The sequence below is a fragment of the Photinus pyralis genome, unplaced genomic scaffold (genome assembly GCF_008802855.1).
Source record: "Photinus pyralis isolate 1611_PpyrPB1 unplaced genomic scaffold, Ppyr1.3 Ppyr1.4_LG5, whole genome shotgun sequence".
Taxonomy (NCBI): domain Eukaryota; kingdom Metazoa; phylum Arthropoda; class Insecta; order Coleoptera; family Lampyridae; genus Photinus; species Photinus pyralis.
The window spans coordinates 42,674,945-42,690,259 of NW_022170596.1; the positions used below are offsets into that span (position 1 = coordinate 42,674,945).

Sequence of the window (15,315 nt, forward strand, 5' to 3'; positions counted from 1 at the left end):
ATTTCGAGGTACCGTAAGTCTTAGATCTTCATACTCTCGCAGGAAAACCTTGAACCTGGATTCCGCCTGTAAAAGACGAGCGATTCGTGTTGTTGATTCTTAATCCCTTTCCTCGCATTGTTCATTTCCTGCGATAGGGCTTCTTCAACTTCACGCAAGTTTGTCAGAGCGGCCTCGTCCGTACTTGACAAGGGGCTTTGCATGGGCAGTCCTCCTTCCCTGGCGCCCTTTATTTGCTGGGAATAGAAACCTCTCCCTCCAGATATCGTGCGTGCATTTGTTCCCATCGTTGTTCCATTAGACATTAAAATCGTTTCCCCTTGGCCTGCCTCCATTTGTAATGTTGTCTCGTTCGGATCCACCGGAGAGGCCGTTGAAGTGTTGGCGCTTATGGTTCTTGTTGCAGGTCCATGATCTGCGAGTGCCATTGTCTGAACGTTGCGAGCTCGAATCGCTCCGTGCTCAGCTTTTCTTCATATTTGTTATTTTTGGAACTGGCTCCAAAATGTAGCACTTCGCTGGGACCGGAACCCTTGTGGAAACGCGGTACCAATTCGTTGAAAGATGAAGAATTACTGGGACCGGAACACAATTGTAACGCGGTTCATTTAGAAGCTCGAAAGACCACATGTAGCATTAGTGTTGTAAGGCCTAATATACATTACGCGGTTCGAAGGACCAAATGTGGCGTTAATATCATTCGTAGTATCGTTGCAGTTTACTTTCTGGTATACACATTTCCTTGTTGTACAGCATTTCCTTGTTATTCTTGGCGATAACACTTCCTTACGTTTGTTCGTTCCTGGAGCATAAACTTCATCAAGTGTAAGGCAATCGTTTCAAGCAATCCAAGCGGGCTCATGTTCATACACCAAACAGGTCAACGGAAAACGATGATACATCCTAGTTTATGTAGATGATTTAATCACCGCTAGTGAGAAAGAAGAACTCATCACGTTGGCCCGAAGGACACTGGAGCGAAACTTCAAGATTGTGAGCCTGTGAGAGGTTCGGAATTACCCCGGCATCGAAGTGGAACGCGATAAGGTTGGGGATTTTCACATCGAAACGGAAATATACAGGGTCCTGCAATAGTGCGCGGGTCTTTCCTAATTCCTAGCTTATACATGGTAAAAAATATTAAAAAAACATTTTGTGCAAATGTCAACTATGGTGGCAGATGGTTGGGCATTTGCAGAAATTTTTTTGAATGTACAGGGAGTCAATAGATAACTGATTTTTTAAAAACACCCTGCATATTTCGATGTCATTTATTAACCTCTACATTGAACGCTATTCACTTTTTTTATTTTTTGTCAATCTTGCCATCTTATAATTTTTTTCCGAATAATTCCCCATAAGCAAGCCTCACTTTGATGAAAACATTTGATCACTAATGTTAATCAGAATAAAAGGCAATACCTTGATAATAAGAAGGTTGGATTTAGTGATACAGGGTGTTCAGAAGGAAATGGTAAAGTTTCCAAATTTCAAAGTGCCATAACTATTTTTTTTCCAAACGGAATTACTACGCTTTTATTTCCCTATTCGATAGTCTTTTGTGCTCTCTTCAATTTTTATGAGGTTTCCTGTGTTTAAACCCCGTACTTTTTTGGTTATTCAATATTTTTCACAAAAGTACCTACCTATTAATTATTTACATGTTTATACACAGAAGTAGGCAGTGACAATTACTGCAAGTGTACTCCCAATTTCGTAGTAAAATAAGATTACCTTTTGAATTAATCTTATTATACTAAGAAGCCAGTGTTGAGGAGTGTGTAGCAACACTGCTTTGTTTAACATTTTGCGTGTTTCTGATTTTTTGAACTGGACCATGTATTTTGGAAACCAATAACATTTTTGAATTTCAATGATCGTTCAAAGACATTTTTTTAGAAAGTTCAAAACTTCAAGTCATTTTTAAATTCTGAAATAGTAGCTGTCAGGTTAAAGTTCAAAATTGCGAATATGGGGGTTGCATGGAACAAAGCTCAAAAATGTTTGGGTTAATTCCGTTTTGGTAATTTATCTTTTTTGAGTGCCACAAGAAACATTTGGTTACGCGCCTATGCTCGACACACTATTTACTTTGTGTCGAAAATTAAAACAAGCTTTTACTTTACGCTTGTAACCTTGTGCTACCCAATTGAACAAGAAACTGTTGCCAGGTGAGTACGCATATTTTCACGTATAGAAGACAATGTAAAACCATGCCTGTCCCACTAATTTACAAATAATTACAATCACGCTACGAGCGTAAGAGTAGACAATTTCCGTATTGCGTAACGCCCCAGCTTAATATACGAAGAAGAATCGCCAACGCACCCTTTCATTAATCTTTTGTAAATAATTTCTGATTAAAATAAATACCTTTGGATTAAAACGTATTAAATTGCGAATGCCCGCACAGCGGCATTTTTCATTATACCTACTCGCAAATTCAACCAACCATTTTACGCTTCGTTATATAACAGAAAAAAGCATTATCGCTTCAAAGAATTAACATTTTCAAAACTTATTAATTATTAAAATTCCTCTTTTTTAAATGGGCGTTTTATATCTTCAATTTTATTACGTGGAAATTGAGATTTTATTAAAAAAAGTTTTGCATATTTTTTACGTGTTAGTTATACCAGCTAATTAATTTATATTATCATCTTCAACATTGTTAAATCTGCGTTGAGTAATGGCGATTATTCATTAGCTTTGAATTCATTTTCATTTCATTAAAACTATTCACAACTCGCTCATCTGCCTCAATTAATGAGCCGATTAAACATCATTGCCAATTAAGGTGCCTACTGGATGTGATTATTATCTCTTTGTGCTAAATTGAGACCATTTCTTAGTTCCAAATGTTTATATAATCTACAATATTACTACATCGCATTCTATTCAAATGTTTATATAAATATTTAACATTTATCCATTCTAATGCGACTTGCACACAGTTCGTCATTATTATATTACTACATGTCACGATAGCGAGTGTTGGTGTAATTAAGTTCAGTGTTCGAGTGTAGTCACGATTTCAAAAACAGCCAAAGAACCGGGCAGTAAATCATAGGCCTTCTATCGAGGTCTAAATATGGAAAAAAAATACATAAATCTGCGTATAGAAAGTCACCACCCCCTGTCAACACTGTCTTTGCTTTTCATTCAGGGAGCTGGGGGTTCAATCGGTACTTTTTCAACCCATTCGACTTATCCCAGAACCGTTCTTTGAAATAGAATCAAGACTATACACTCTTTTCCAACCGTCGCGAATCATTCTCGTTTTTTCGTTGCTGCAGTATTTAACGAAACCCATCTCCACCAAACAAAAAAACTACTCCCAGTAATAAGAAATAATGCGCCAATTATAATAATCCTTGATCACGCCAGCTTCGAAGGAACGCGGACGTGCACACTTGCATTATTTGATCTGTTTCGTAGAAATTAATTAAATTTCAAGATATCAAGAGTTCTTATCGAAAATGACCAGATGTTTCTTACATTTTAACACGCAATTTCACATTTTACAATTAAATAAACAATACGCAATCATAAACAAAAATAACACTACAGAAATACAAACTCAAATGAAATAAAACAATTCTCTGCTTATTTGTAAATAATCCCCCCGATTTAACAAATTGAAACAATCTCATCTTCACTCCCAGAACGTTGGCCACAGAGTATACACTCTCTGGAGAAAAGCAAATTTGTAAGATATGGGAAATTCAAATTTTGAAAGGAAGGCCAAAGATTCTGATCTGAGTGAAATGTGATGCTTCGGTTTGCTTCTGCTTCCCGAGATCCAAAATCAGTCACCTCAGTCATGGCCTATCGTCCGAACCTCAGCTTAACGGATCCAAATTTAGTTATTGGGGAAAAATTCCTCGAAATTCCGCCCGTCTGCCCGCCGGCCCACGATATAACTCAGTCCTAAATCACAGCGTAACATACTTGACACAGAGTGGAAATTTTGTCCGAAACACTGAATATACCTTAAAAAAAAACATTTTTTTTAAGAAACTTTTTATGGTATCCAAAATTATAAACAATCTGCATACTTCAAAATTATAGTCAGTGGCGTGTATTTTTAAGCGGCTAACCTTTTTGGATAAAGAAACGTAAAAAGTTTTATTATATTACATAACAAAATTGAATAGAAAAACTCAAATGAATTTCTTCCTTAAAAATCATACATATCATCTTACCGAAATTCTGGGAGGATTCGCTATCAAAGCAATTTATTTATCAAAAATCATTAAACATTATTTACAATGGCGTGCGTCTACAGAACTAAGGTCACTTTTTGTAAATGGAAATAACAGCTTGTTTTTTATTTACATGTTTTTTCCCAAGGAGCTGAAAGAAATACAGACTGTTCATAGTTTTTAAGTTTGTAGATTTGTTGCAAAATTTTTAATAATTTTTGATACAATAAAAGCTTTGACAAAACTAATAAAAGTTCAAGTTATTAATTAATGACACAACTATTTTCCGAGGGACAAACCACTGAGGAATTCTGGTGTAAACCTTTTGTACTCATGGAACTCTTTTGGAAATCTTGGCATTCCTTATAAAATTAATGAAATAATTTGGGAACTCATTAGGAATTCTAAGTCTTTTTACAAACTATAGTTCATTTATATTAATTTTTAAAATTTCTTGGGATTCAGCGAAATTACTTTGCAGTTTTGGTAGTCCGATGCATTTTTTTTGGAATTCTGGTGTAAACATTTTTGGTTAATGGTTTAACCCTCACTATTTTCCTTAAATTGAGTTTTTCGCTGAAAGATATTTATGTCGCTAGATCCAAAAAAGTGTACTCTTTAATAATACGTAATGGGAAGTAGTAGTTGCCATTAGAAAAATATGGCCCCCTTGATCTTAGAGAAGTACGCCACTGACGGCAAATTGAAAGTAGCAAAATTCTCCATAATTTTTGAGACCATAGAAAACTTCTTTGCAAAACTGTAGTTTTGAAGACATATTCAGTGTTCTAGACAACATTCATTATCTTGATACCCTATCGACATCAAAATGCTTATGATTAATTGATTTCGTTTGGGAAGACGACCAAATGCGATTCGATAAGAATATTCTGTTGTGTAGTGTGAATGTGAACTATTTTACTTTATCCACTTTGAGATACAGAAATCTTTATATCACTACTTCACAGCTTTCTTTTGTACAGAAGGGATTCTCTCTTGAACAAGAATAAATTGGCTTCTTCTTAAAAGGTAATTACGAAATGTATTGGTGGGGATGAGGTCCAGTTACGTACTTTCCCGGTGGGCCAAACCTCACAGTCCACTACTCAATGTTCATTTAGATATTTAAAGAAAACGATGAGGAAAGATGCTAAGTAAGAAAGAATTGAATCATTTAGACGCTCTTAATTAACAATTTTGATTTACAGTCCTACGTGACTAAACTTAGTTTGAATCCCAAACGAAAGGCATAATAATATTGACAAATACGCAACCCTTACGGGAATATACAACTTTCTTTTGCCAACTTGGGAATAATTCCACTGAAAAAACATTGAAAACCTTTCTAGCGTGAATATATCAATTCGTAAAAGCGTGAATAAAAGGATCAGAAATTGACTTCTTTGTCAAGTATAAATGTTGCCATTTCCCTTTGAATATTCTATTCCAATTGCCGAAGTAAAATTATTTTTAATTATACTAAGAGCTTCCCTCGAGATTCTAGCTTCCGAAAGTGAATTTTTCATCCGCCAAGAAAAGTTCTAGCTCTCGTTCTACAAAGGAGGTGGCTTGCATAGAACGTGACGTTTCGACATACTAGTAAGTTGGGATGTTTTACATAATATACCTACACGCTTCGTTTGCCCAAGCTTGCAATTTAATCATTAATTTTGCCCCCGTAATAGAAAGTGTATTGAGTAAACAATGGATGATCTACATTTTAAGGCGAACTCATCCGCGGTTAATTAATTTTCCCGTAATTCTTTGTTTACGACGGTTTAATAATACGGTTTTTTTCTGTTCAGAAAAAAATTACCCTAAGATTTCGTAGCTATATGCCGAAACACAATAAAAATGAAATTAGAAGTGATTTATATAAATGGAAGTTGTTAAAACGGAACCCATTTTGTATGCGAGATTATTATCTTCGTTCGAATTTTACTTTCTTTATCTTTCAGCCGTTTCCTTACTGCTGTGTTTTATAGATTGATCATATTCATCATATCGGCATGGAAAATGAAACCGTTATATTGGCACTTTAAAAGCCTTAAGGGTTGTTCCTTTAATAAAATAAGATTGAGATGTAGGTTTACGCCGGCACCAGTTAAGATTCTATCGGCAATTTAAACTGTAACTAACACGGAAAGGCAAAGAGAGCATTTTTCTAAAGAAAAGACAAGGGAGCAAAGGAAATCGTTGAAAAAATAATTCGCATGGACCCGTAGCCTTTTTTTGAAAAATATACGTAAAAACGAGGGAAAAACAAACATTTAGTGTGATATTCACCAGATCGAAGAATTTGTTCATACAATCTTAGATATTTACATTTTGAATTACTTAGATCATTGCTGTTGTATAAAAACTTAGTGACTTGTGCCTCGTAAAGTAGTTTTCTTAAAGTTCACGTTACGTAGATGCATATATTTCACCGATTTGTACTGACGATTCGTTGTCGATCAAAATTTTGCTTTTGCTAGTGTTAATAATAACGTCTTTATTAGATGTAAATCTAAAGGGCGAAGTTCACCTAGGGGCAACATCGCCACCAGGTGTTCTTCCACTTAACCCATAAAATAAAGTCATTCGAATTATTGATTCTTACTGAGTATTAATTACCGTTTTCGTATACAAGTATCCGAGTGGCAGAGTTTAGACATTGCTACCACAATATTAATTGTGCTGCGCACTTCACTATCCCTCTTATTTGTTTGTTTGTTTGTTTTCTATCTGTTACAGATAAGTAGAAAAGCGCCCTTTTGAGCTCAAGAGGCCGTTACGACCAGAGTTTCAACGGTAATTTTTATTTTCGACGACTCCTTGACATAACGTTTGATTACATACTGGTTTTCGATCCAACCGAATTGTAATTACCTACTACATATGTTTGAATAGTAATTTAAACATTATTTTCCAGATTGATTGATCCCCTTTTTGAGTTAAATTCAAATGTTGACATTTCACATGTAGATATCACAGTTAGGCTTTTTCAAACATCTTTCTTTAATTCCACTGTTCTGAGAATTTAATTGTAAAAACGACACTGTAAAAACTGTTGCTTAATTTCTCTGAAAAAGGAACACCTCGTTCGAAAATCGTGCAATATAGAAAAAATATTTCAAAACCCACCAATGAGTGTTGCCGCATAACACAACTGTACATGATGAGTAACAGACAACCAGCTATCAATTAGCGAAAAACCCGAAGACGCTAGGTGGCCCAGGGACCGAGATCTCGATGGAACAGATAGACAGACAGACGACGGAAAGTCGAGCACATAAGCGTTACCTCAACTTCATTGTGATACGCTAAAAAACCAACATGACTAATGCGCTAAAAAATAAATAAAATATTTTTCAATCTCTAATCCATAAAATGAGTAAGCTCTGGTAAGCTCGCATGTCGGCTTAGTGCTTATATTAATATTGCGTCTTATGTTATACATCTTTGTTAGAACGGCAAAGATGTATAGTATAACCTCATGCGTGGTATTAATATAAGCGCTCAGCCGATATGCAAACTTACTCATTTTACTGACTATAGTAAAGCTATCGTTCGAAAATGTTCAAGATCCCAACAGAGAATTCCGGGTTCAAAACGGATCTAAGATAGCGCTGAACAAAATGGCGAGCGGAATCAAGATGGCGCCTAACAAAATAACGGACCACATTGTCTTTAAAGGTCTCGCCCACGTATCCCATTGACCAAGGAGAGGGGCGTAGAGGCGCGCGCTTGTCTCTGATTGACTGTGACGTCACTTCTTGATTCAGAACATACATTGATCTTTTCAAAAATAAGACACTAAAAAACTCGATATTGATTTAAAAATATTCAAAAACAATTTAAAAAATGTAAAAAAAAACAATTTTTTCATATTTTTGAATGTTTTTTAAATTTTTTTGATCACTTGAACATTTTTTGAACATCATACCTAGTTTATTACATCACGTGTACATTTGATAACCTCATGTGTGTGATTCAAACTTCAAAGATGTTAAATTATTTTGCAACATGGATTTTGATCAAAACATGCCAAAATGGTTTATTCATGCATCAAAATCATTGGGAACAAGATTAAGAGCATTATCTCAATGCCCAAGACATGAATTTGATGCATTTTTGTTAACTATAAAATGTATTTTGGAAGATTAGAATCGAAATTAAAATAAATTGTGATTGTAATACTGAGGATCCTTCGATATTTCGTTGTATCGATTTATTAGCAACAAATTCGGATATCTATCACTTATCAATTAGTGTTTAAGTTGTGTAAAGATCAGTTTTACAAAATAATTATTTCAGCAACGGATTGTGTAGGTAGTCCATAAATATAAATAAAGAGAATAACCGCCTCTGAGTAAGTAATGTTAATTTCGCCACGGAGCCTAAATTTAAGGGTTATTTAACATTCTGAATGTAAATGGTCATGTGACCCTTTGATATAATAAATTATGAATTCCCATTACTATCCTTTTGGTGCAGTCAAGTTCAAATCAAGAATCGCGAAATAACAACTGTTATTGTCGTAACACAGCTAATATTTTTGAGAAGAGTAGGCGAGTGTCAACGAATGTAAATGTATGAAAAATAATAAAAAGTCACCTACACTTATTCACCGTGTGTGAAACGCAATATTTTCTCGACTACAATCAAAACGGTGAATTTGATCTTCTGCGGGATTGAACATTTTTGTTAAAGCAACAAATTACCACCATATAGTGAGTTCAGCTATATTTTCTTAGTTAAAAGAGACAGAAAAATGTTTATTACAACATTTCTTTATAATGATCTGCTGTTTTCAAAATAAATATACGGGGGTCAGGTAAAAAAGTTATTGGACCCTAATCTCATTTTTTAAAATGGAAACTGTATATTTTCATTAAAAAAGATAGCTTATTAAATTTGCTTTTCAAAAATACAACTGAACAAATTCAATATTGATTCAAAAAGTTTTTAAAAAATCTGTGACATTTTTTTGTAATTTTTTAATTTTTTTAATCTTGAATCTTTTTTTAATATTATCTACTTCTTTAATTTTAATTTTTTATTTTTTGGACTTATTATTAAGTGGACGGGGTTTCAGTCAAGATTGCTCTACTAACTCGACCCACTATACACATACAAATATCAATGCCCGAACCCGGAATCGAACCACGGACCCCTCTACTACCGAAGTCGTGTCTTCACGTCACTGGGCCACACACGCCGGCAGTTCATACTGTGTTAAATTTTTCAAAAGAGAATTTAATATGCTATCTTCTTAGATTAAAATATATTGAGTGTTCCATTTAAAAAAATGAGATTAGATACGATAACTTTTTTATCTGATCCTGTACATTTATTTTGAAAACGGCAGATTATTCAACAATCATTATAAATCAAAGAACTTTTGTAAAACCTAACAATCCTAACTGTTTTATCCACTAGTTTTCCGTGTCAGTTGTAAAGGTGCTTACTGTATGACTGCGCCAATTTTCGCCATATCAAGTGAAAGATGAATTGCGCAAACTTGTACCTTAGATTTCTTCCAGTAATTTCAATGATCAAGTGCGACAATCCAGAAATTAATCAAAAATTCATTTCCGTCGTACATGACAAGAAAAACGGCGAGAATCTTCACAATGACCACCGGCGCCAAATTGCGGTGTGTTTTTCATCTTTTCTTTGTCACATCAAGGTGATCTCGTCGTAAACTTGAGCGATGGGGACATTTCCGTTACTGCAAATAGGAGACATTTTTTGCGGTTTTCATTTCCGTTCGCTCGATCTCGCTAAACAACTATATACGGACACGGTCTAATGGGTAGTTATCGATTTGGAATCGGATAATTAAATGTTGCGGATTGGCGCATTTAATTTGAGCGAGTCCTCAATCGCATCTATTACGCCCGAATAATTTCGGGCATATTTCGCGGGTAATTAATGTACGCCAAGGTAAACCAAATTAAAAAAGAATTTGTCATGTTCTGGCCGCAATCAAAATTTAATCTATAAATAAAATGCCACTGAAAATAGCCAATTTAATTATCGGATAACTTTGCGAAGCGACAGAAGCTGGTAGGTAGGTACAATAATAAACTTGAAGTGAAATTAATATGCGAACGGATGACTGATGGGAAATTATATTTGGTTTGGTTATACGATGGATCGTTGTTGCTATGTGCATTTCGAGCGAGAGTGCACATTACGAGGGGGAAATGCATGCATACGGTCACGCATACACAAACGTGCATTGCACAGTGGGTATCGTCGTAATGGGGATGGATCCTTCAAAAGCGTTTCGCTGTGAATCCTTTGTTAGGGCTTTTCTTATTCATTACAGCTGCACGGTAGCACACATGGGTTAATTTACTGCTGCTACTGGAACCGAACGGCCTAATTGCATACTTACTTTTATTTACAATGTGTTAACTTTTACGACAGAAAACAGATGCTTGTTTATAATTAAAACTGGATCTAACCGAAAGTTCATCAATCATCCTTTTTACACGGCGAGCCAAAATGTATTTCCCATTCAAGAGCTTTCTCCCCACCCTCACAATAACTAATTTTTCCGCGCTAGCTCAACCCTTGAATTGATCATTCGCAATCTGCCTTTTAAATTCTCATTACACATTTTCCATTAACCGACACGCCGTTCTTACGGCTTAGCAACTTGGGAGCCGTCAAAATTTGTTACGTTCTGTTTTTTAGATTAAAATCCCGGAGGCGGCGGTCGATTAGAGGCGAAATCGGAGATTTAATATGTCGTTTTTTACCCTTAATTTTCCCTTTTTACATTTCCTATACCTACACTTTCTTTTGGACGAAATTCGTTCTACAGAAAATTGCGGCAAATGAAGTCGATTCAATTACACAAATTATTTCTATCGTGTCTTTCAATTAAAACTTTTTTTCTTAGGTAGGCTTTTCAAAAGTTGATTTAGGGTTTACTGCGAAAGCTCAATCGATGTAAAATATTTTCAAAATGACACCATTTCTGGAAATACCTAAAGTTTTAACAACTTTCTTGTTTTACGTGCTATACCTTTCCCTATTCTTCATTGTTTTTATGGATTCTGCGTGAAATGTTGCTTCTTTTGACACTCGCATGTCAATATCTACCATTTATGGTCTTTTGTCGTGATATTAGAAGGACGGTGTCCTAGTGAATGTATTATCCAAAACACTGGAACGAAATTGTCAGGATTTTGGAAATAAAACTTTGTGCTATCGAAAACATGTACATTAAAGCAACACCTCTTATTTTTTTTATCCAACACCTCTATGTTATCCAGTCATTATCATGACGAAATTAAACGAGTAAGGTATAATATAACCCACTAATGAGTTATGGACGTAAAATAACTCACTAGCAAGATAAAGTACAGGAACCATAAGTAAATCCATATAAATTTTCTGACTAAATTTTTTGTTGTTTATTATTCCCCATAGCAACGAATTATTGCTTTTGTATTCCATGCACTCTAGCTTTTCGCGGAACACGCAGTTTTTAAGATTTCCACGTTTTAAACCAGCTTGAGGAGGTGTTGGATAAAGTTTTGTATGGTGCATGTGTGTTAATTACAAATAAGTCACTTGAGAAAATAACCCCACTCGGCCTGACGGCCTCGTGGGCTTACTTTTTTCTCGCGTGACTTATTTGTAATATAACACACTTATACCATAAATAACTATTAAGGAAAAGTGGAGGGCTGAAGTCTTCACTTTTCCGTCCTTCGTTTCGCGTACAACTATATGAAAGCTTATGGTTCCCAGATGTGCACAGTGCAATTATCACAAATTTGGCATCCATCAAGTCGTTGCCCAAAATCGGTCGTTATGCGTGCACCAATTTTGTTGAGAAAAAGACTAAACTGTATTGCATGATGCCCAAGAAGTATGCATTTTTGGGTACCAGAACATGTTTAGTCAAAAGATGTCAAGATCGTTATTTATGCATCCATTTTCTTGTGGAAAAGATCAAACTTGCTCGATGCCTAAGTGTGTTTTTGACGAGCACTGTTTTCTACCAAAAAGATGTCAAAAGCGTCATTTATCTCCTCCCCCCCCCCTATTCCAGCACTTCGCTCTCTTGCTTTTTCCGCGTCGTTACACTTCAATAGCAGGTGCTCTTTCTCTCCACAAATTCTGCATTTCCTTTCTTCCTTTATTTTCCCTTGGGTATTTCGGCAACCACTCCCCATCAGCTCCTAACACGTACTGTTTCCTCGTGAACTCTCGATTTTCACCCTCTGTGTATTTATGTCCCTTTTTGTAAATTCACCTTCCATCCTTTTCCCTATTTCTCCCCTCCTTTCGACCTCAGCCCATCCGTATCCATTTATTTCATAATATTTTGTTCTATGTTCCCCCAATTCCCTTTTGTGTTCATCCTTGGTGATAGCATTCTTTTAATTCACTTTCTTTTTCACTCCTTTCCTCGAATCTTGCCGTCTTGCGTCTCGACGCTAACTTTATCTTCTCGATTTTTGTTTTCTCCTCCAATACTCGTATGTAATTTAATTACATACGAGTATTGCTGTCCTTCCGTTTAAACCGAGTACCTATTTCTAATACATGCTTTGTAACCCGTCTATTTCATCCCATTCCTTCCACCCCCCTTACATCAGCACCCCTCCCCCTCACAATTGCATCAAAATTATTTTCTTATTATGAATTGGTTTTTGAATCCCCTCTCCCTTATTCTCCACACCTGTCTCACCGCCACTTCCTCCTTTTTTCTTAGTTCCCCCATGTGAGTATTTGCATCATTATTTCGTTACACCCGGAAAACTAAGCATCATCCTCGCTTTTACGATATACCTCACCATTTTTCCCATCATTTATTTCCTTCATCTGTTCTACTCTGTTGCCATTATTACTGTGTCGTCTACGTATACCAGAAACAATACTTCATCCCACTACGATTCCTATAATTCCGATAATGTTTGGATAATGGGAGCCCGCTTTGCCTTCAATTATTGCATGTATACCGTTTTGTACGCATAATGGACACGACCCATTTATTTCGGTGGTTCCGTTTTGGGCGGGAAAAAATTGTAGTGTAAACAAAAGACGCTGGTCTACTATTGGTTTAAACGGGACGTCGATCGAGGCAAATTCGTTGGTTCCGTTATGGTCTTGATATAAATAGCCAAGCGCATGGCGAGAAGTGTAGTGTCTATGAAAGTGTGCATCTCGTCCGCGCATTTTCGATAGTTACAAAATCAGAATAATTAGTGGCATGATGGGGGACATGAGTCCATGATGTTAGCCTTTAAAGCGATCAGTAGTTCGTTGGAACTTTAATTGCATTAGCGACCAACAAGAGTACTAGACGAATAGACGAAACCCCGGGAGGCGGCTACCCCGGTCCACCGTCTGGTGTAGGACTCTTTCGGGTTGTGTCGTTATTGGTGGGGAGAAGGAGACGTTCTCGCCAGTAATGCGCAACAAACCTACTACTACCCTAAGCTTTCGCCCTTGCTAAAAAAAAAACATATACACGTACGTACATACAGACTTTTTTGGGCTCCTGGGACCTTGAAACTGGTGAAATCTCAAAATCGAAATTTGGAATGATTTCAATATACCTCCCAATTTTTATTGGCGAAGTTAATTATCTATAAGCAATTCCGACGAAAGAAGAAAACAATGAAATTATGTAGTTCCCATACCAACGATATAACAAAAGAAAATTACGGTGTGTTTTGCATCGACGAATCGTAGTAAAGAGCGCGATTTTTGTGGTACGCTTTCCGAATAATCCCGCATTTATTTATAGACCTTCATTAACATCGTGGATGGGAACATATCAACTCAGATCTTTGAGCTAGATTGATCGTTACAAGTATGAATGGAGGAAGCCTATTTACTCTGGGACCAGTAGTATTTTCTTCCACTGCCAACACTGTTGGAGTTTGTCCACTATCTCGAGAAGGGGCTGCAATTATCGAACAACGATGACCTTATAATGTATTTATCACGCAGAAATCTCTGGATCTATACGTTTTCAAATAATGTGGACTAGACACTTTTGTAAATTTGTTTTTAAAAAACAGTAAATCATTGCGGTAATGGATAAGCAATTCAGTATAAAATTAAGTTTCCTATTTTTATGTGTAATTAATGTTTTGAATAAGTTGAATTGTAATTGGTTTCATACCAAAGCTTCGGTTTGCGAACTCATTTTCATTTAGGTTTGACAGTGTACTAGTGCATATCAGAGTTGGACTGGGTCACTGGGTCAACTGGGTCACTAAATTAAACTGGGTCACTGGGTCGCTGGGTCACGTCACACTCTCTTCAGTTAGACCCAGTGACCCAGTTTGACCCAGTGACCCAACTTGACCCAGTTTGACCCAGCGACCCAATTTCACCCGGAGACCCAATTCGACCCAGTAACCTAGTTTGATCGAATAACGCAGTTAAGTCAGTGCCCTCGGTTCAAGTGTACAGATTATGAAATAAATGAAATGCTGGTTTGTTGAAAATAATACTCGATTGCTTGACACCTGCCGTTTCTGTGATGTTTGCTTTAATACTGCCGTAAAAAACTTTCCATGTTCCGAATTGTATTAGAATAATGTTATTTCTAAACAGTTCCCTCCTTCGTTTCTTTGTTTCAGGGCTTACCAGTTTGCTTACAGGTGTTCATTCACATTTAATTAATTTAACTTTTAGTTAGCTTAATCCAAATAAATCTTTTCTCTAAATACTTTCATTGACTACTTGACTACAAACTATAAACAAATGGGCCACCGGGTCAAGACGGGTCACTGAGTAAAGCTGGGTCAAGATGGGTCAAGCTGGGCTACAGGGTCAAGCTGGGCTACAGGGTCAAACTGGGTCACCGGGTCAAACTGGGTCACCGGGTCAAGCTGAGTCACCGGGTCAAGCTGGGTCACCGGGTCAAATTGGGTCACCGGGTCAAATTGGGTCACCGGGTCAAGCTGGGTCACCGAGTCAACTGGGTCACCGGGTCAGTAAACTAACTGGGTCACCGGGTCACTCTATGCTTGACCCAGTCCAACTCTGGTGCATATAAGTACGATTACTATTTAAAACAAAAGAGGTCGTAATATAGGTTAAATTATGATAATTCAAGTCAGATGTAAAAGGTGATCACCTA

The 15,315-nt window shown here is 36.4% G+C and overlaps 1 protein-coding gene across 1 annotated transcript in view; it reads right to left on the bottom strand.

Moving 5' to 3' along the window:
* The window catches only part of LOC116170812 (growth factor receptor-bound protein 10-like), a gene marked incomplete at its 5' end in the record, with an annotated part of 45,956 nt that overhangs the window by 20,590 nt on the left and 10,051 nt on the right, over positions 1 to 15,315 (bottom strand).